General features: G+C 41.9%; 1 protein-coding gene across 1 annotated transcript in view; it reads left to right on the forward strand.

Moving 5' to 3' along the window:
* Positions 1 to 809: 809 nt before the first annotated feature.
* The window catches only part of RASA3 (RAS p21 protein activator 3), a 178008-nt gene continuing 158683 nt past the window's right edge, over positions 810 to 20134 (forward strand). The window contains exons 1-3 of the mRNA XM_065677862.1: positions 810 to 900; positions 3972 to 4111; positions 15430 to 15547. The gene's annotated coding sequence lies outside the window, so the exon portion shown is untranslated. The remainder of the gene's footprint in view (positions 901 to 3971; positions 4112 to 15429; positions 15548 to 20134) is intronic.

Below are 20134 nucleotides of genomic sequence, written 5' to 3' on the forward strand. Positions count from 1 at the left end.
ACAGGAATAGCAATTGTGTTTGGTGGAGAAGGAAAAGCTGTGTCAGAGTCACAGTGTGGATAAGCCCAGCAATATGGCAACTGGTTGCGACCGACTGTTGGTTTAGAATCCCTTTGAAATCGGTACAGTTAACAGCATAGGTATTTGTCAGTTTGTGGATCTTTCCGTGTACAATGAAAGATGTTTGAATGGGAGTCTGATACCATTTAGAAACTGCTGAGTGGTGGAGCCCACAATCTGCTTCTAAGTGGCATGTTTCTCTCTTAGACCAGGTGTAATGATAACTCACTTAGCTCAGTGGCTTCTATTCAGCATTAGACATCAGGGCAACAAACTGCAGGAACTCAGAGAGAATGAGATGAATTTAAATATCATAAAATCATAGAACAGTTTGGGCTGGAAGAGACCTCCAAAGATCATAAAGTGCAACACCCCTGCAGTGAGCAGGGACATCTTCAACTAGATCACGTTGCCCAGAACCACCACCAGGCTGCCCTTGAATGTCTCCAGGGATGGTATATCCATCACATCTCTGGGCAACCTCTGCTGGTATTTTGCCACCTTCACTGTAAAATATGTCTTCCTTACATCTATTCTGAACCTACCCTCCTTTAGTTTAAATATCGCAGTAGTGGGCTGAGTTTGAAACATTACGAAATGAACAAAAAGTGAAATAAAATATAGAAATTCAGAGTTTATGCTAATGTATAAGGTAAAAGTCTAGGCTGGGGAAGAAAAAAAAGATGCACAGGAAGTGTGGGGGTTGGAAGAGAAAAAAACTCTCTTGCTGGGGATGGGTGATGGTTAAGAGCAGCCATAGTCCCAGGGAGCTGGTCTGAAGTGTAGAGAGGATCTGTGATCTGCAGGATCTTGGAGAGGCCCAGGGAATGCTCTATGAAGGTGAGAAAACAGAAATACACATAGAATATGTTTTTACTTAAGTAACATCTGTCTAGTTCTTACGTTGTCAAAGCCGAGTTGCTCTGTAACATCTGTGTGTAATGTGCTGCTCTCTTGTGTCCATTTCTGGGGCTGGAGCGGTAAGAAATGGTTGCTTGAGCTTTGCTGGGAGGCTGTAGCAGTCCTACTCCAGTGGCTTTGCTCAGGTGGGCTCTACTCCTGTTTTTGCAATGCGAAGATGCTCCGACATCACTGCTCATGAAGTAGCTGGTCATGCAAACAGAGTGTCCTTTTTGGATAGATGCTAAAGTTTTGCTTCTTCAGTGGGAGTCATGTAAGCATGTGGGCAAATAGATAGGGCTGACACCTGGTGCAGTGAACAGCAAGATCTTTGTGAACTGGCGGGTGAGGCTTAAAAAATCTTTCAGGTGTGAACAGGGGAAAAATTGAGTTCTAAGTAGTTTCAAGTAATACAAAAGTTTCTCTTTCAAATGAAAAACCAGTAATGAGCAAAACTACTCTAATGATTGAGTAGTGTTGATACACCTACTGCTTTGCTAATAGTAACAGGTGAGAAGATATGAAGGGATGGTTAAAAAAACCTGCTTTACGAACCTGCACTTCAGTGTCTTAAATCTTGAGAGGAAGGGGAGGGCTCCACAGTCATATTAAAACTGCCTCACTTTGTGGAAGTTTCTGGGTTTTTTAATCTGCATTGAGGGCCTTCTTTCTTTCTTTTGTTCTAAAAATACTTACAGGTACATTCTGCTGGTGCTAGCATATAGCTTCCTCCTGCTGCTTTTAAATAGCTGTTTCCGAGTTAGCTTGATATTTGCACATGTATCATGCTCATAGTATGGTTTGGGTTGGACAGGACCTTGAAGATCATCTTGTTCCAAACCCCTGCCACAGGCAGGGACACCTTGCACTAAACCAGGTTGCCCAAAGCCCCATCCTAGAATCATTTGGAAGGGACCTTAAAGATCATCTAGTTCCACCCAACAAGCTGGGGCTTGGCAAGTCATCTCTGGGGGCACATCCAGAAGAAACCAGCCTTTTTGGGATCTGCTGCTTGCAGAACACTCTTCTTCCTGTGGTTATCTGGATGATATAAACCTATTGCTGTTTGGGTCTCTTTTTTTTTTCTAAAATAAAGAATATTGGAATTTATATTTTTTTTCTGCAGCGGTTTTTGATTCTTTGCAATGGTGAGGAGCGAGTCCTGTTGATCATATAGATTAACAAAGATCACATTTGGCTTTGGTTTTTCCAAGAGCTTAATTGTGAAGAGTGGTCTCTTTCATGCTGATTTCTCTTTCCTACATGATGTATTCATCCATTATGGCTGTCGGAGGTGCTAAGGTTGTACTTGAGGATGTTTAATCCTTCTTGCTCAGAAGCCAACAAAGAGAATCTTGCTTTAAGGAAATGATGAAAAGAATTTTTTCTTTCACCTTTTGCTGCTCACAATAAAATGTAAAGCCTTCAGGATAAATTTTAATACTGAGAAGTAAATAAATATTTGCACCACAAAAGGCAACTTCTATTACAAAGCTACTGACTACAATTACGCTCCTCTTTATGGAAGTTAAAAGAAATCGTGTGAGTATGGGTAAAAGCAAGAGAGCCCTAAGAGCTATTTTCTGCTTCATTAAGATTTTATTTTTAATCTTATATCCCTTCGATTTCTTCTGAGAAGCACTTGAATGCATTATGTTGGCCAGTATGCAAAGTAATATTCCTCTTCTTTTCTTGTATGTAGCCATAGTCCAAAAATAATAAAGGTGGTGCTCCAGGCTAGATGTACTGGGGGGCAGATGAGATGCTCTTGGCTTGCTTTGCTTTGCCATCAGTCTGAATTTTGCCATTTAATTGGAAGCTTCTGTTGTTAGTGGAGCAAAACAATTCAGCTGACCAAACATAGGTGTCTGCATCAGGGGGAGCTGACTGGCTTTCTGGACACCACTGGTTGTGTTAATTAGATTTCTATTGACTAGAATGAGAGCTTAAGCACCTATCTCACGTTTCCAAGCACAAAATATATGTGTCTTACTAGAGCCTACCCTAGGACCAAACTTAATTTCTCCACATGTAGGGGTGTAGCTAAATTTGAGTATTATCTCAGTTGCTGTAGAGTATCTAACACGTACATGGGACTAATGTGCTGAAGAGCTTTGCCCTCCCGGTCTGGTGTTGGGAAGCCAGATGAGTTCACAGCATTATCTAAACTGAGACTAGATGCCCATGTTTAGGAAGGTGTGTCCTGTCCCGTGTGTCTGCATGTGAGCGGAGCATTAGGGTCCCAAAGCAGCCTGTAAAGTCCTTATGGTAGTGGGACTTAATGGCCTGAACTTTTTGAAATGTTTTCCCCCTCTACCCTTCCACTTCCCAGAACTGAAACCTGTGGAGGGGTAGCTCAGGTGTGTATGTTTTCATGCTCAGGGCTGCAGCAGAGCTGTCTGCAACCAAAAGCTTATTTTGCATGCCGTAACAGTAGCGCTTGCTGTTTGACACAGCACAGGTATGGGAGCAGAAGGTGATCATGTAGTTGAATGCAGAGGGAAGAGAGAAAGCAGACCAAAATGTGCTTGTGAACCATAAGTAATGCAACATGCACATGCTCCAATATTTTAAGAACTTTGGGGCTTGGGGCATAGTTTTGATTAGTCTGATATTTTATTTGAAGTAAAAAACTTGATGTTTACTTGAAATGTGCATGCTGTGTATTATAGGAATGTGCCTGCTTGGTTGAGTTTGCTTTCTGGATTTTGGGACAGTGAAGTAGTGAGTAATGTGAAAACTTTGCGTGTTGACTGTGAGACTTAGTGTGTATTGCACGAACTGTAGCTTGAGCAGATGTGTAACTTGTTACTCATCTCCCTTAACTGTGAAGTGGACTGCTCACTGCTGCAGTTCATCACCAGCATGGACAAGCAAATGATGGGTTATCTGGTTAGCTAACGTGAAACCCAGTTTGTTGGCATTTCTTCTTTAAGGAATATGGACTTTGGTTATTCTGTTATGCAATGTATAAAACAACCGTATACAGAAAACAACTTTACTTTTCTCAGGTCACTGTACCAGACAGATGCAGCCTTCTTAAACTAAGAAATTATACCTTGGCGCTTGTATCCTTCAGTTCCATAGAGAAATGGAATCAATGGCTGCATTAGATGCAACGTATGTGAAACAGAAAATAGCTAAGATGAATGTAAGTATGTATGCTTAAACTTTTGATTTCCTTGAAAGGCAGTTTTGTAGCATCTTTGGAATGAGTTTTTGGTGTGTTTTTTTTCCCTCCCCATGTTTATTGTTGTCACTATCGTTACCATCTAAAGGCTTTTTTAACTCCTGTCATTGCTGTTGCTCTGAAGCTAATTGGTTTTCAAAGGCATGATGGTAACAGTATATGCAGATTCTATTTTCTTGCATGTTTTTGTTGTTCTGCTGAAATGGATGAGAATTTCATTTCAGAGGATGAGAACAGTATCTTTGACTAGTCATCCCCTCTCCTGAGATGCTGAGCTTAATCCCTTGAATCTATTGCCAGGACTTTTATTTATTTAGCTTCCAAAATTTAAAGCTGCTTTAATCCCTTTGCAGTCCTTTTGCTGAACCTTGTGTACTGAACCATGCATCAGCATGCATTGCATGCATCAGAGCAGCACGTCACCATTTACTGGAACTCTTTAGTAACAAATGGCAAATAGACAAAAACTTATGTTACCTCAATATTCGATAGCAACAACTGTTCTTGCAGGTGTGCTTGGTATTTTGCATAATCACGTTTGCATTTTGACAGATTTGTGCTCATGGTGTGAATCCCCTCTTTGTTTCGCATCCCTAGACACTTGTGTTGTGTAGTCATGAGAACTGAGCATGCTTGTGACTGACCGTAGAGTCTGTGATTTGTTTGGAGGAGGCCTATGTACTCCCATTTTAAGATAGCTCTGGCTACTGCAGAAGTTTATAACCTGAGGTTCCAAACTGGTTTTGTTTTCTTAGTTTTAGTGCAAACTTTCAGATTTAAAAATGCTCTGATGTGACATAGTTATGCACATCTCTGAGTAAATATTGTGGTCACTGGTGCCCAGTGACAGGACCAGAGGCGACGTGCACAACCTGAAACACAGGGGGCTCCATCTGAACATCAGGAAATGGTTTTTCACTGTGAAGGTGACCAAGCACAGGGTGCCCAGGGAGGTTGTGGAGTTTCCATCCTTGGGGGTATTCTACAGCTCTCTGGATATGGTCCTGGGCAGCCAGCTCTCTCTGGGTGGTCCTGCTTGAGCAGGGGGTTGGTCCAGAGGATCACTAGAGGTACCTGCCTGCCTCGACCTGTGATTCTGTGAAATACTATGTTTGGTCAGAGACACTGATTCTCACTGAGCTTAAATAAGATCACGTCTTCCTTGTACAACAATCAGAAATGCTTTTGACTCAGGAGCGGCTGTTCCTATTTTTATCAAGGCAATTAGTTGTGACAGCAGAACCTGACAGTCCTCAGCACATGTATGGGGAAGGAAGCCCAGTGAATCCGAAGGCCGCTTTACAATTGACTATATCAAATAATATATAAAATTCCTTTTCAGGAAGAGAAGCCTAACAGAATATGAGCTAAATCTGCCAGTAAATACTACATGAGCAAAATAAGTGGCTGGAGGGATGCTGCTTGTACTTTGGAAAACTGAAAACTTGGAAATTGATCTTTAGTATCAGTGGAAAATGACACTGGGAGATTAAGGGTTTTCAGGAGTTATCTGCAGAGTTAAAACACTTTCCTTTTTCACACAAGCCATTGCTGCATATTCTCTTTTTCCTTTTCCTTTTTTTTTTTTCCCCTTTTCCTCTCCTGCTCCAGTTTCTAGATATGTCTCAGTCTCTCCCTTTATGGTGGTCCTACATAGTTCTCATCACAAATAGCTAGCCAGCCTTAACATCCTTGAAATCCCCAGACATAGACCCTAGCTATTGCCAAAACAGATAGATAGATTGCCATGACATATTGCACTATGTAAAAAATGAGAACATGCGAATAATAAGAACAAATATTAATCCTGTTTGTAACTATACACTCGACTGCAAAAAGAAGAGAATTCCTTAGTGAGATGTTTTTAAAATAAGTCAACAAATTTGTTATCTGTGGCTCCATAATAGGTACCAGTGGAAGTTTTTTTTTATTTTTTTTTCTTTTTTTCCATTATTTATTTTTGATAAACGGTGAAATAATCCTCCAGTCCTCAGCCAGACATTGGGTACTTGGTCTTTACAATACTAAGGCTAAAGAGAAGTGGCTAACCAGTGCACAGTAACATAGTGCTGCTCTCTCAGCTGGATTTTTGTGGACCCTTGTGAGGCTGTGATGGATACACTTGACCTCCAGCCGTAGTTCAGGCTAAGGAGCAACAGGCCTCACAACCCATGGTGAACCTGCAAGCTGGGAAGCCCCTGGCTCACGTACAAGGGAATGAAGGTGCTCATGCCCTGTGGTGAACCTGCAACTTGGAAAGCCCCTGGCTCATGCACAAGGGAGTGAAGGTGCCTTGGAAAAACATTTCAAAAGGTGGTTTCAAAGCCCAGAAATGTAAGATAACTGAAGTACAGAGCAAGATACCAGTGCTAAAATGAAGACATGTATCTTGTCTATACTTCACTCTATAAATACCACCATCAGGATGGGCCCAGTTTGAGCTCTGCCAGAGTTGCGGCTGGATTGCACACCAGGCAACTCTCCCCTTGAGCAGGGATGCCTCTCAAGGCTTGAGGTTCCTTACCTGAGACTAAGAGATCCTTCCTTACCCAAGGTGGAAATATCCCTTACTCATGACAGATACTTGGTAAGTGACTGATAGCATGCTGAATTAGTATTAATGAAACCTCACCGCTCTAAGTAGCTACTAAATATTATAAAAATTATATAAATAAACATTATATAAATTATTATATAAACACTATAGAATATATGATATAATGTATAACAATATATTATACTTTATAATATCTATTATGTATAATTATATAATATATATATGTAATTCTATTATAATTATATATCTAAATATTATATAAATTATATACAAATATTATCAATATTATTGTTATAAACTTGGTATAGATAATTCCAGTAGGCATAATCTGTTGTCCAAATTTAAGACTAAGATTGGACCTAGCTGCACCTAGACTCCGTAAGTTTAGAAAGCAAGAGGTCCACTCTGAACTTCATAACTCAATGGGAGGGTCCTCCTTACTCTGTTTCTTCCGTTCGACATAAGCCATTGACCAAGTCTGAGACTAAGATTGGATCCAGCTGTGCCTAGGGTCCATAAGGAATTTAGAAAGCAAGGGGTCTGCTCACACTTTTGTGCCTTCAGTCTCTGTGTGAATTATTCCAACCCTATTCTATTTTCCTTTGTATGTCTAATCCATGCGGTAGTTAATAAGGTGAACCTTGCCGTCAAAGTAACCAAACCTTGTTCAAATACTGCTAAACTTTGTGAAATTCCATCAAATTATTAAACTCTGCCACATTAGTATTTTACCTAAATAAAAGATGTTGCTGCTTCTCTCTTTTGACTGAGGTGCATTCTGCTCATCTGCGACAGTGGCTGAGCATTGATATGGTCCTGAAGTATAAAGGCAGGTTCATTTTAGTCTGGTTTGTCTTCCTTGCCTAACATCCAAGCAAAAGCAAAGCTGCTGCCGAGCAACACTAGGGGTCACTGTTAAACATGATTATAATGAGTCTTGGGGCAGTTTATTTGCAAACTGAACCTGTATCACTCATATCGATACACTGACCATTCCAAGACATGACCGTGGTTTATTTCTCTGGCTTTTTAATTTCATCTGGAAGTACGATAAACAAATGGATACCAAGATTTAATTAAGGGGGCACAGTGTGGAGTGATCTTACACGTAGTTTTAGTCTTTTTGTGATGAGCAAACTGACATAAATGCTCTGTCTCAGTCTAGATTCATGGAACCAAACAGAAACCGCTCCACAGTATCTGACATGTCACAGGATCATATTAGTCAGCAGGGGCTGAGGATGCCCCTTTCACAGAATCACAGAATCCCAAGGGTTGGAAGGGACCTCAAAAGATCATCTAGTCCAACCCCCCTGCAAGAGCAGGGTAACCTACAGTGCATCACACAGGAACTTGTCCAGGCGGGCCTTGAATATCTCCAGTGTAGGAGACTCCACAACCCCCCTGGGCAGCCTGTTCCAGTGCTCTGTCACTCTTACAGTAAAGAAGTTCTTCCTGATGTTAACGTGGAACTTCCTATGCTCCAGTTTACACCCATTGCCCCTTGTCCTATCACTGGATATCACTGAAAAAAGCCTAGCTCCATCATCCTGACACCTACCCTTTACATATTTGTAAACATTGATGAGGTCACCCCTCAGTCTCCTCTTCTCCAAGCTAAAGAGACCCAGCTCCCTCAGCCTCTCCTCATAAGGGAGATGTTCCACTCCCTTAATCATCTTTGTGGCTCTGCGCTGGACTCCTTCAAGCAATTCCCTGTCCTTCTTGAACAGAGGGGCCCAGAACTGGACGCAATATTCCAGATGCGGCCTCACCAAGGCTGAGTAGAGGGGGAGGAGAACCTCTCTTGACCTACTAACCACTCCCTTTCTAATGCACCCTAAGATGCCATTTGCCTTCTTGGCCACAAGAGCACATTGCTGGCTCATGGTCATCCTCCTATCCACCAGGACCCCCAGGTCCCTTTCCCCTTCGCTACTTTCCAGCAGGTCAACCCCCAACCTGTACTGGTACATGGGGTTGTTCTTCCCCAGATGCAAGACTCTACACTTGCCCTTGTTAAATTTCATCAAGTTTCTCCCCGCCCAACTCTCCAGCCTGTCCAGGTCTCGCTGAATGGCAGCACAGTCCTCTGGTGTGTCAGCCACTCCTCCCAGTTTTGTGTCATCAGCAAACTTGCTGAGGGTGCACTCAGTTCCCTCATCCAGGTCATTGATGAAAATATTAAACAGCACCGGTCCCAGCACCGACCCCTGAGGAACTCCACTAGTCACAGACCTCCAGCTAGATTCTGCGCCATTGACCACAACTCTCTGCCTTCTTCCCTTCAACCAGCTCTTGATCCACCTCACTACCTGATACCCTTTGCAGAACTGCTAGCCTTTAGCTCCTGTTCAGCATGGCTAAGCAGACAGAGGCCTATTCCTTGGGTATTTTATCATAGCATCATAGAATCATAGAATAGTTAGGGTTGGAAAGGACCTTAAGTTCCAACCCCCTGCCATGGGCAGGGACACCTCTCACTAAACCATCCCACCCAAGGCTCTGTCCAACCTGGCCTTGAACACTGCCAGGGATGGAGCACTCACAACCTCCCTGGGCAACCCATTCCAGTGCCTCACCACCCTCACAGTAAAGAACTTCTTCCTTATATCCAATCTAAACTTCCCCTGTTTAAGTTTTAACCCGTTACCCCTTGTCCTGTCACTACAGTCCCTAATGAAAAGTCCCTCTACCGCATCCCTATAGCCCCCCTTCAGATATTTTATTTTAAAGAGTAATTAATGAAGTCTGCACACATATTTTAAGTTTGAAAATAATATCCCCTTGTTTTTTAGATTAATGAGAGTTGCATCAGCCTCAGGTCGTTGTCCTGAGTTGCATTGGAAATTCGAAAGCTTTGTGTAGCCTTTGCTATTTTCAACTTGTTCAGTGTGTGAAGCTGCAGGCACTGGCTTGTACTATGAGGGCACACCTCTTTGGGCTGTATGTCTTTCCTCAGCAATATCATATCAAGTGATCAAGATGTACTGCAGGGCAAGGCTGCAACTCTAGAAAGTGTTTCTTCTAGCATAGGCCCTTTTTGTTTGTGCATTGGAGGAAGGGAAGGAAAAGAATTGGTGGGAATCACAGCCTTTGTGGCTTTACAGTGCAACCCGCTCTCTTCTGTTCCAGAACCACAGGTCTGGAGTAGGTGACTTGCTTGTACCACTGTGATTCAGAGGTCAGCTGAATTAGTTTTATGCATGAGACTTGACAGGTCTGCTTACAGTACGCAGGAGTATGTGGCTGCTGCACTTGTCAGGCAAGTGGCTTCTAATGTTCAGTTCCTATTCAGCACTGGGGAGAATCAAAGAATGGCATCTTGTATAAATGCCAATATGGGAAGATTCAGGTGGTCCTGGCATTTTGCAGCCTTGAGAGCTGAAATGTTGACTGATTTGTTTGGGAGTATTTTTTCCTGATTTTAGAGATCTTCAAACTGAAAATTAAGTAAACAGGGGGAAAAAAGAAGCCTTGCCCCAAAGTGTGCACAGCCTATGATTGTTAGGGAAGCTGAAACTGTGGCAAACTAGTTTTAGCAAGGTTTTGCTGTCATGCCTCTATTTTGTTTGCTGGTCGAGGTTGTGAGGCCACACAGTTCTTATCATCTGTCTGTCAGCTTGGATGTATTAGTTTTTAAAAGCTATGTCTAATCAATGGAGTTATTTTAGGGAATGCTTTAGGCATCAGTGGGCAGAACTGTAATGGTTCGGGCATTCGAGACTGGAAGTGAGAGGTCATCACAGCTTCAACCACTGCACAATTGTCTGCAGAGCAAAAACCTGGTTTTGGTGAACAGTTTATAGGACCTGTAACTCATCTGTGCTCAGAATTTTGTGTGGTAACACTGTGGATTACTTATCTTCAGACAGGAAGGAAACAACATTTGGGAGATATAAACATGACAAGGAAGAGGGAGAAATACACTGAGCTCTCACTATAGATAGGAGAGAGAAGTAAGAATTGCCCAGGGACCTTCTGGAGTGAACGTATGTGTGATGAATTTGGTCCTAAAAATGCTGCTAGACTGTAATCCCCTGGCAATTTAATTCACTGCGCTCACAGAACCTGGGGATACTTGCTCACTGCTTTTAGAAAACAGGGTAGTAACATTATGGCAGCGGTGGTGACTGGCTGCCTTTACCACAGGAATGATTTAGGTTGTTTTATTAGAGTCTGCCTATGAGCTGCTGAAGAAAATGTCAGCCTGCTTCGCTACTCATCTTGATAATAAACGAGCTTGTACCACAGGCAGAATTTTTCCTGGGCTATGAATAAGCACCATGTTCTTGTACAGCATATTCTTTCAAAGCAGGTCTCTTGATCATTGTGTTAACACACTTTTAAAATGGTTTCATTTTATTTGTGCCTGTGGTATTTCTCAGTTTATCCTGGCTCCCAATACTTGCAAGGAGCTATGAATGTGTGTATACGTACCTGTTCATCCCTCTACCAAAATAAATCAATAAAGGCAAGAGAGACCCTGAGCTGCATTCCTCAGTATATTAACCTAGACCGGCCTGCCTGTCCTTCAAAGGCCAGAGAGGTAAATCCTGTCTGGATCTTCTGGGTTGCGCCTTGCTACAGCTCAATAAATTTCACAGAAAAGTAGCAAATTCCATAGAATAATCTGCCTTGCTAATACACATCTCACCAAAAAATATGGCAGGAACTGGAATGTTGCTTGTCGAGTTCAGGCTTAATATCTCATTTGTTCCCATTTGGTTCCTTAGTAGATTCTGTGCTTGCCCCGGGCAATAGCAACATGTTTCTTCGTGATGAAATGTGATCAGTTATTTGTATGCTAGCTGTAAGAATGTAAGTGGCATTTCTGTTGGCTTGGCATGAGTCTTATGAAGTACTTTTTTTCCACCCGCTGGCTTGATTGTTCCAGCCTCTAGATTAATGTGCTCTTTCAGTAGCACAGCAAACCGGCCTCGGTGACTGTTACATATGTTATGATTTTTGCTAACTGACTCACCTTTGGCATGCGTTATGCCTCCCGTTGGTTCTGACAAAGCCAACACCTGTTGACTTCTTGATTGAACACCATTCAGCTGTCCTCATGGTTCATACAGATCTTCATATCTACCTGGACCTTGATCAAAACCTGCTTGGAGACCTTATAGACCCCAAAGGTTGTGGCTGGAAGGAGGACGCGTGCAGCCGAGGAATGGCTTGCAGAAAGTTCCCAGGTTCTGTCTCTCATCACCAGCTTTCTCTGGTTTATCAGATTTCATTTTTCAGGTGATGCGGGGAATCGAATTGTGTGTGCAAATGGCCAGTAAGGAATTCCCCTGGAGGAGGAAAGCTCCCAGCTGCCACAGAGCCAGTTTCTGCATGCTATTCTGTTTCCACTCCTCCTGCCTGCCAGCAGCTGATAGGAAGGGAGTGAGGCTGAGAAAATGGGATCTGACTGAGCTTCATGTGGACCAATGGACCAAATTCCAAGTTACTTTTGCCTGCACTGGAATTATCACAATCTGACCCAAAGGTGTGGGAGGCAGGACCTGCTCAGATATGCTCCATTTTCCTGTGCTCATTGTTAGGAGGGAGACCCTGACCCACAGCACCTCTGGCAGTGTTTTCTTCCAGCATCTTGGGCTTCCAGGACACAGACGTAGCTGACAGCTTGCTTATGCTCTTGTTCAACAGTGCAGTAGGAACTTGTGAGGCTTATTGCACTTTTGATGTTGATTGTGGATGGGAATTAGGCCTTATGCATGTTCAAGCTTACTGCTCAAGGACATACATTTGCTCTGAGTAAGCATGGTAAGTCCAAGTGTCCAAAATGTGTCAGTTACCATGGGTGAGTAGAGTCTGATGGGCCTGGGATAACAGTTTTGTTGTGCATATAGAACAGGGCTGCTCTGCACAAGAATTGCAGGTGATGGTCACTGCATGTGTGCAGTTGTGGTGGCTTAATCTCCAAAGCAGCAGGGTGAGAGATGAAAGGAGTAAAGTTGGGGGCAGCTTTTTCTATCTTCCTGTCTTAACAGCCTGTGCTCTCTTCTGAATGAGCTCATTCTGGTGTCTGGGCTTTCAGTCTTAATGGACCCAGTTAAGCTGAGTTTGGCCTTCTGGAAACTGGGGATTTGAAAACCACTTCCTAGAACATCACGTTTGCCACAGTCAAATTAACATGGTCACTCTCTGCAAGAAAGTCACAAGTAGCTGGTCTTTAAGAGCACTGTGCATTTCACTTCTGTGGGATAAAATTTCCTCATTGGAAGCTTTGAAAGAACATATTTCTGTGGTGTAAAGAGAAAACTGTCTTTTTCTCCATATATAAAGATACACTTAATATCTTTATCGATAATCTGATGAGGGGATTGAGTGCACCCTCGGTATGTTTGCAGACAACATTATGTTGGGTGGTAATGTGCTTGAGGGTAGGAAAGTTTACAGAGAGATCTAGATAGGCTGGATCCATTGGCCAAGGCCAATTGTATGAGGTCCAACAAAGCAAAGTGCCGCATCATACATTTGGGTCACAACAATCCCGTGCAATGCTCCAGGCTTGGGGAAAAGTGACTGGAAAGCTACTTGCCTGAAAAGGACCTGAGGGTGCTGGTTAACAGCCAGCTGAACATGAGCCAGCTTGTGCCCAGAAATAAGTTTATTTCTTTAATTGCATAATTGAGTGAAATTGTATCTGAGTAAGATACATATCTCTATCTCTGTGTCTGGCTATGTATATGTTGACTCGACCATTCATGGTTTAGAAGTTTCATCTTAAAAGTTTAACCCAAAATATGCTTGGGAGCAGTGATTTGGATAAAGCCTTATCCAGGCCATTCAGGTTGAAGAATAAATTCTAGAGCTGAAAAGTTGGGACATGACAGGTACTCAGATGTGTGGACTCTCTACAAGCTTTTGTTTAGATTAATTAATATGCAAGATATGCTAGGTATGTTTAGATGAATTAATTGCCTCCTCTAATTGTTAATCAGACGTGTGCCAGTATGTTTGCTTGAGTTTATTTTGTGCAGCTGCTGCAAGCCTGTGCCAGATGGCAACCTAGCTCTTCCAGCGTGAAAAAAAGAACTGAAAGAACTAGGAAGGTCTTGGATATCCATGTAAGGCCTGATCCTGTAGGCAGTGGGAGTTTTGTATATGAAGGGCTTGTAAAGTCAAGTCCTTTGCATGCTTTAACCTAATACAATTAGCCTAACTTTTGATTTTAGTGGCTTGAGCTGTTTGCCTTTATAAGTGTGGTCAGATGAACAACATTTTTAAAATGGGGGCAAACATCTTAATTAAAATTCGATTATCTAATTAAGATAGAGAACCATATTTAGACAGCCAGCAAAAGAAGGCTTGATTTTTTTGGTTTGCTTTCCCTCTGAAAATGCTGGGTGCCTTTGAACGCCGGATATTGTATTTGGGCAACTGCTTTTAAACTTACAAATCTGAGATATTTTTCTCCCCAGCTTTCAGGTGGGTTTGGCACGTAGGCCATGTCTGTTATAGTGAGAATGTTCATAGCACAGAACATGCAGACCAAGTATGTTGAACTCTAATGTCTAACTCTGGTAGAGGAGCTAATATAGGATGCAAAATATTCTTCTTATAATAGGACTGAATTACATGGAAGATTTGAAAAAGAAGCGTATGCATTTACAAATTCAGTAGCAGAGAGTGTTTTTCATTTTGAGAAATGCTAAGCATAAAAATAAAATTGTGTTTACAGTGTAGTAATTAGTTGCATCAGGATAATATATGATGGAAAAAATGTGCCAGTGTGCATCTATGTGCCAGCCTCGGTCCTGTTCTCAGAAAGGTCAGAGGATAGAAGTATTATGCCCTGTCAGGCAGCCAACACCATTTTATAGCTGTTATCAGTTGCTCTCAGCATAGAGGAAATGGGCTCTTGCTTCAGCTCACAAAATCAGAGCCTGAAGCGAGTTGTGCAAAACATTCAGGTCGGATCTCTAACGTATTTGAAATCAATCTTGATTCAAGTCCAGACTAGCTCCACGCATTTGCACCCGTTTGCTGGAATTTTGCCTGATGTTTTCCGGCAAAGGTGATTACGAATCTTTCCCAGCGATTATGAATCTTCCCCCCCCCCCCCATATCTGAAGATTTGTAAACTTTTGCAGGTTTTCATGATTAGCACTGATGTGATCTGTATTTTACACTTTTTTAGCTGATGCTGTCAAGGGTTTGCAAATGTCCCTTGATTTTTCACAGTTGAGGTAAGGCTCACTTCAGCTGATGTTCTAATATAATCTGATAGGCAGAGAGCTGCCTCCATGTTTATCTGCACCAACAATGAATGTGAACCAGTCAGATGGTCTGTACTTTTATCCTGTGTCTGCCAACCTCTGTGTCTTTTCATGGTTCTTAATCTTATCAGTCACGTTTGTCTACCCTAGGATGAATCTGGGATATTGAAATGCTTTAGCTAATGGCTGCTAATATGTTCTAGAAGTGTGAAATAGGATATAGTACTACAAAACACAGTTAAGAAGTCTAAGCTTTAGCTCAGATCAGTTAACTAAAGCTAACTAACTCAGAATAGCAGCAGAGATGAAGTAATATGGATTTTAACTTTGCAGAAGAAGCTTGCATTCAAGGCTGCCCAAACGTGCTTAGCAAAAAGGAGGTGAAGCTGCTGCAAAAGACACAAAGTAGAAAAAAGCTGCAGGGACTCATTCGAGTGGGTAACCAGTATTTCCTGAGGATTTATACCCTCTTTGCTTGTCTTTTGTAGGGCGTTTTCACAGATGTAAGTAAGTGCATCCAAGCTACAGCTGCACCCCTTTTGCTGTGTAGCAGCTGGCCAAAAATCCAAAGTGTGTTGTCCTCTGGAAGATGTGAGCCATGCCTGGGTAAGACCACGCTTTCTTGCACTGTAATCTGTTAGGATATGTTCTAATTCATGATAAGCTTCAAGCTAAGGAGTCTAGACGTGAAATGAAGCTTGTGCTATGTTGACTGTTAAAAGAGGCCATCCAGGTTTGCTTTGCATGCTTCTGTTGCATAGAAGCCTGGCAGAGACAGGGAGACCAAATTAAACTAATTATCAATACCATGCTGCTCAGCAAATGCTTCTGTTTCTGATGGCGATAGCACAGTGGCAGGAGCAATTCAAAGGCTGCAGTCCCCGCAACAAAGCGCTGGCACCGCACAAACAATACAGCAAGCGGATGCATGAAGGACAACTGGGGGGTGGGAAAGGCAGAGGCAAGAAGTGATTGTCTGTCTCCTGATAATGGGACCAATTTTCACTGCAGCTATGCCAGCTGAGCTCCAGGGACACACCAGGGAATCCAGCTCAATGGGCTTTAATTTGGGCGAATGTGTATCGATTACATATGGCAGGCACGATTCCACATGCCTTCCAAATCACAGCACTGTACTTAAACCCTGATACACAGATAATGCAGATGCGAGATAATCAAAGCAACCTTTGTCCTACGGAAAACTGAAGCTCTTGAGGGCAGAGTTTAATCAATGTATTATTGGAATGAAAATTCCAGCCTTTCTGTAGTGATTGTATTACTAGGTGCCATATTTAATTCATGAAGAAAACACCGAGTTTTAAAATTGAAATGAGACTCAAAATGTGCTGGTTGATGCAGAATGTAAAATTAATTTTCTGTTGGTCATGGGCATCAAAGAAACAGATAGGAAAGAGCAAAAAAATCTTTCTTGTCTGTTTCTGGGTTCCTTTTATCAGGTTCTTGACGGTCTCAAAAACGTTACAGGGAAACACTGCAGAAAGGTAGCCATGATTCACCCTCACAAGTTGCATCTCTGTTTTTACCGAATCAGTTTTTTCTTCTATTCCTTTAACAATGTATGTAAATCTCAAGCTTCTGTAGGCTGAAGAAAGATTTCAGCATTATTTAAATCTATATTTAGAAGAAAGTTATTACTTCCCTATGATTTTGGTAATACTACCTCATTTTTGTTATTTTTTTTTTTTGGTTTTCAGACAGGTGAATTGCTAGGAGGTGGTAATGTATCACTTCTACATAAATACATAATGGCAGTAATCATTACCCTTGTGTATTTTCCTACAGCTTTGGCAAGATTTGCTCTAACTAAAAAAAAAGATAAAGAATCTGCTGATTCAAAACAAAATACCACAGTGCAATAAATCTGGGTTATATTTGGCTAATAAGGAAGCAGAGGATGATGCCGGATGTGGAGGTGACCAGGATGTTCCATTCCAGCTTTCCTTCCTCATTTAACTTTTCTTTGGCTGCTGCAGCTAGAAATGATGCATGAGGGCTGGAACAACAGCAGCAGGGAAGTTTTTCATTACCTGCCCCTCTGACACAGGAGCGCAGCAATCACCACACCTCCATCTTCCTTCCTGTTGGCTCCTTCTTTCCCACCCTGGGGATATTCTTTCTCCTGATGTCCTATATCTTCCCATGTGTATGGTTTTGTAAATACTGTTTGCAAAGTCCCAGTAGAAGTTTGCTTGTAGAGCTGTAACAGTACTTCAGGACGACAAATTATGAGTGTCTTCCTGTAACCCAACAAACTCTAATGCTTCCACACACTGTGGTTCATATGTTTGTTCAGATGCTGGCTTTTCATCTGCAGAAAAGCAAAAGAATGACTGGACCTCTTGTTGGCAAGGAAGTTACAGCCACACATGATATTTTGAGCACCAACCTCTCACTGACTTGTGAACCTGAAGCTCGAACTCTGTGGTCATTTGTGCACAGACTGAAGTAAATGTGCTTGAATTTGCAGAAGTAGCTGGGAACAGTTGAATTTATATTATATTTAAGAGTAGAGTTCAGATCTTTCTTGTACATGAACTGCTTTACATGGTGAGCTATCTGGCTTATCTACCTATCTGAACGGTGAGTTTGGAGTCGAGTGCAAATATGACCATCTGACTAATGTGACAGTAGCCTTTATGCCAGAGACCTTTGTATCTGTGGTGGAGGTACCATTTCCATCCTTCACAGGATGTATGGAGGGATAAAACCATTTTAATACCAATGCAACAAATCAATAGGGTAAACCACGGATCTAAAGAAACCACCATGCTGTACTCTGCCCTGGTAATCTCCAGTCGTTGCTGCATGCTGCTGCTGCTTTCTTTGTACTTCTTTTGTGCTGATTTAGTTTTCAAACACATCCACGTTAAGAGTGTTAATACACATGCTACATCCCTTCTTAAATAAACCTTCCCATTTATTTTTAGAAACACATTTAAAACATAAAGCAATTAAACTGACATCAGTGAGGGTAGCAAGGAGAGTCAAACATGAGTGTTGGGAAGGAACAGATCTTCACAGTTAAATTTTATTACAGCTTTTGTGGTATCTCGCTGTTTTGGGTTCTTTTAATTCAAGTTCCTGCTGGGCAGTCAAGTGAAAACCCTTCAAAAGAAGGTTTCTTAACTTCTTAAGAGCACAGGAAAACTTGAAAACGTGAAACCTGCACGTCCTGTAACTACAAAGCAAGTAAAAAATCACAATTCAGGTTTCAGTTTCATGACTTTTAATGCAATAATACAAGTGCAACATTTCTGGGAGGCACTTTTTTTCAACTGCAGGCAGTACAGTTTCAACTTATCCTTGCTAAAACTCAGGGCCTCGAAATCCAGGTGAATAATTTTCTCCTGAAATTATAAAAGCTACGTGCTAAAAAAATTTTAAAGTCAGGAATATTTAAGTAATATTCCTTTTATTGTGGTAAATAGAAAGAAATAATAAAATGAATACGCTCATACTTGGTGTTTGTCCAGTTAAAAGGGGGGTGGTGGTGAATACCACATTAGTCACTCCTAACTTGGACAAACCCTGATTGTGTCTATATTCATAATTTTTCCATGGTAACCAACATGGATTATTGAGTTGTGACATTTTGCTGTGCTCCATGTGTTTCTACTGACCCTTACGAGAGTTTTGGTGTTAAATACTGCCAGGCAGTGAGTAACCATTTTTCCACTTTACTGGAGGAACATGTGGCTTTACTACTTTCTTGCATTAGCTATGGCCTTAATCTTAAATTCATCTTCAATGAACTGATTCAACTCATTGAACCACATGAAAACTATTCTCCTTTCTGAAGAAGAAAAAAGTTTTCCTTTGTGACTTCTGTCCTGGAGCTGACCTTGCTCAGGATTTATAGAGACCAATAGAATGGAAAAGGGGCACAAGGAGTGGGCAGAAAGGGGAGAGTGACCTCTTGCTTCCTATGGCAGTGAGCTGGTAGTTAAGCACAGCATAGCCATCTTTAAAACCTCATCATGAGTTTTCTTTTCATGGCATCACAGACTGGTTTGGGTTGGAAGGGACCTTAAAGCTCATCCAGCTCCAACCCCCTGCCATGGGCAGGGACACCTTCCACTAGACCAGGTTGCTCAAAGCCCTGTCCAACTTGGCCTTGAACACTGCCAGGGAGGAGCAGCCAAAAGTTCTCTGGGTTTGGCATGGTTTCTTAGTGTATAGTGGTTATATCCACAGCAATTGCAGTAAAGCTAAGGCTGCTAGCCTGGACTTACAATAGTGAAAATGGAAGCAGAATTTGACCCTCCGATTAACATTTCCTGTAACTCTTGACACTTTTTTATCCTTTAGTTCTCTCTTGTTTCAGGTATTTAGCTTGTAATCATACCAGCGTTTCAGTAGCAAAGTGTTTTAATTTTGGAGCCAGGGATTTGGAATAACACTTCTATTTAATTATAAAGCAAGAAGCATTTGGTCAAACATTTTAGGTTATCATCATCCCATTCTCTTAAAGAAGAAAGGGAAACAAAAATCTTGTTTGGTTCAGTGATGTAACTTGTTAGAGGACAGAGTGCCCCAATGATCCAGTCTGGAACCACATGAAGTGGGGGCTTCAGGAGTTTTTGTCTTAAACTGTAACGACATGGGACATTTTAATTAAGAAACAGAATTGCTATTAAAGCCAAGGTGGCATCTTCCTTCTGATAGTAAGGGAAGTTTTAATTCATGAAATCACTGTCTTTTTCACTCGTGTTTAAAGAGTGCATAATCTTTCTTTTAGAAATAAGCTACTGCTGAAGCAAACAGTTGATGTATGCTTGCTCAGTGTGATTGCTGTAACAGGTGTGCACACCAAGGCTGAGTTTGTCTATCCTGGCACTGTCCCATCACTGCTGGTGGCTTGAGATAACCTCCATGCAGCCATGGAGCCCTGTGGCTGACCACTGCACAGGGGTCACCTCCTCTATGCTGGGTCTGGGCATACTCAGTGCTCTCTAGGATGCATATTGCCAGTCCCACTAGGCAAATGGGAATCCTTCCTTTCTAGCGTGGTGGGTTTGGGGATGTTGTTTGGGAAGCTGTAAATTTTCTGAATCAAGGAGTTCACAGTTATATGCACAGTTCCTGAAGTACTGGAGGGTTGGAAGTTATGGTAGCTGTTACTTCTGTTCTCAGTTCAGTACTGTGAAGACCTGTTCTTGTATTTTAGGGTTA

The sequence above is a fragment of the Lathamus discolor genome, chromosome 4 (assembly GCF_037157495.1).
Source record: "Lathamus discolor isolate bLatDis1 chromosome 4, bLatDis1.hap1, whole genome shotgun sequence".
Classification (NCBI taxonomy): Eukaryota; Metazoa; Chordata; class Aves; order Psittaciformes; family Psittacidae; genus Lathamus; species Lathamus discolor.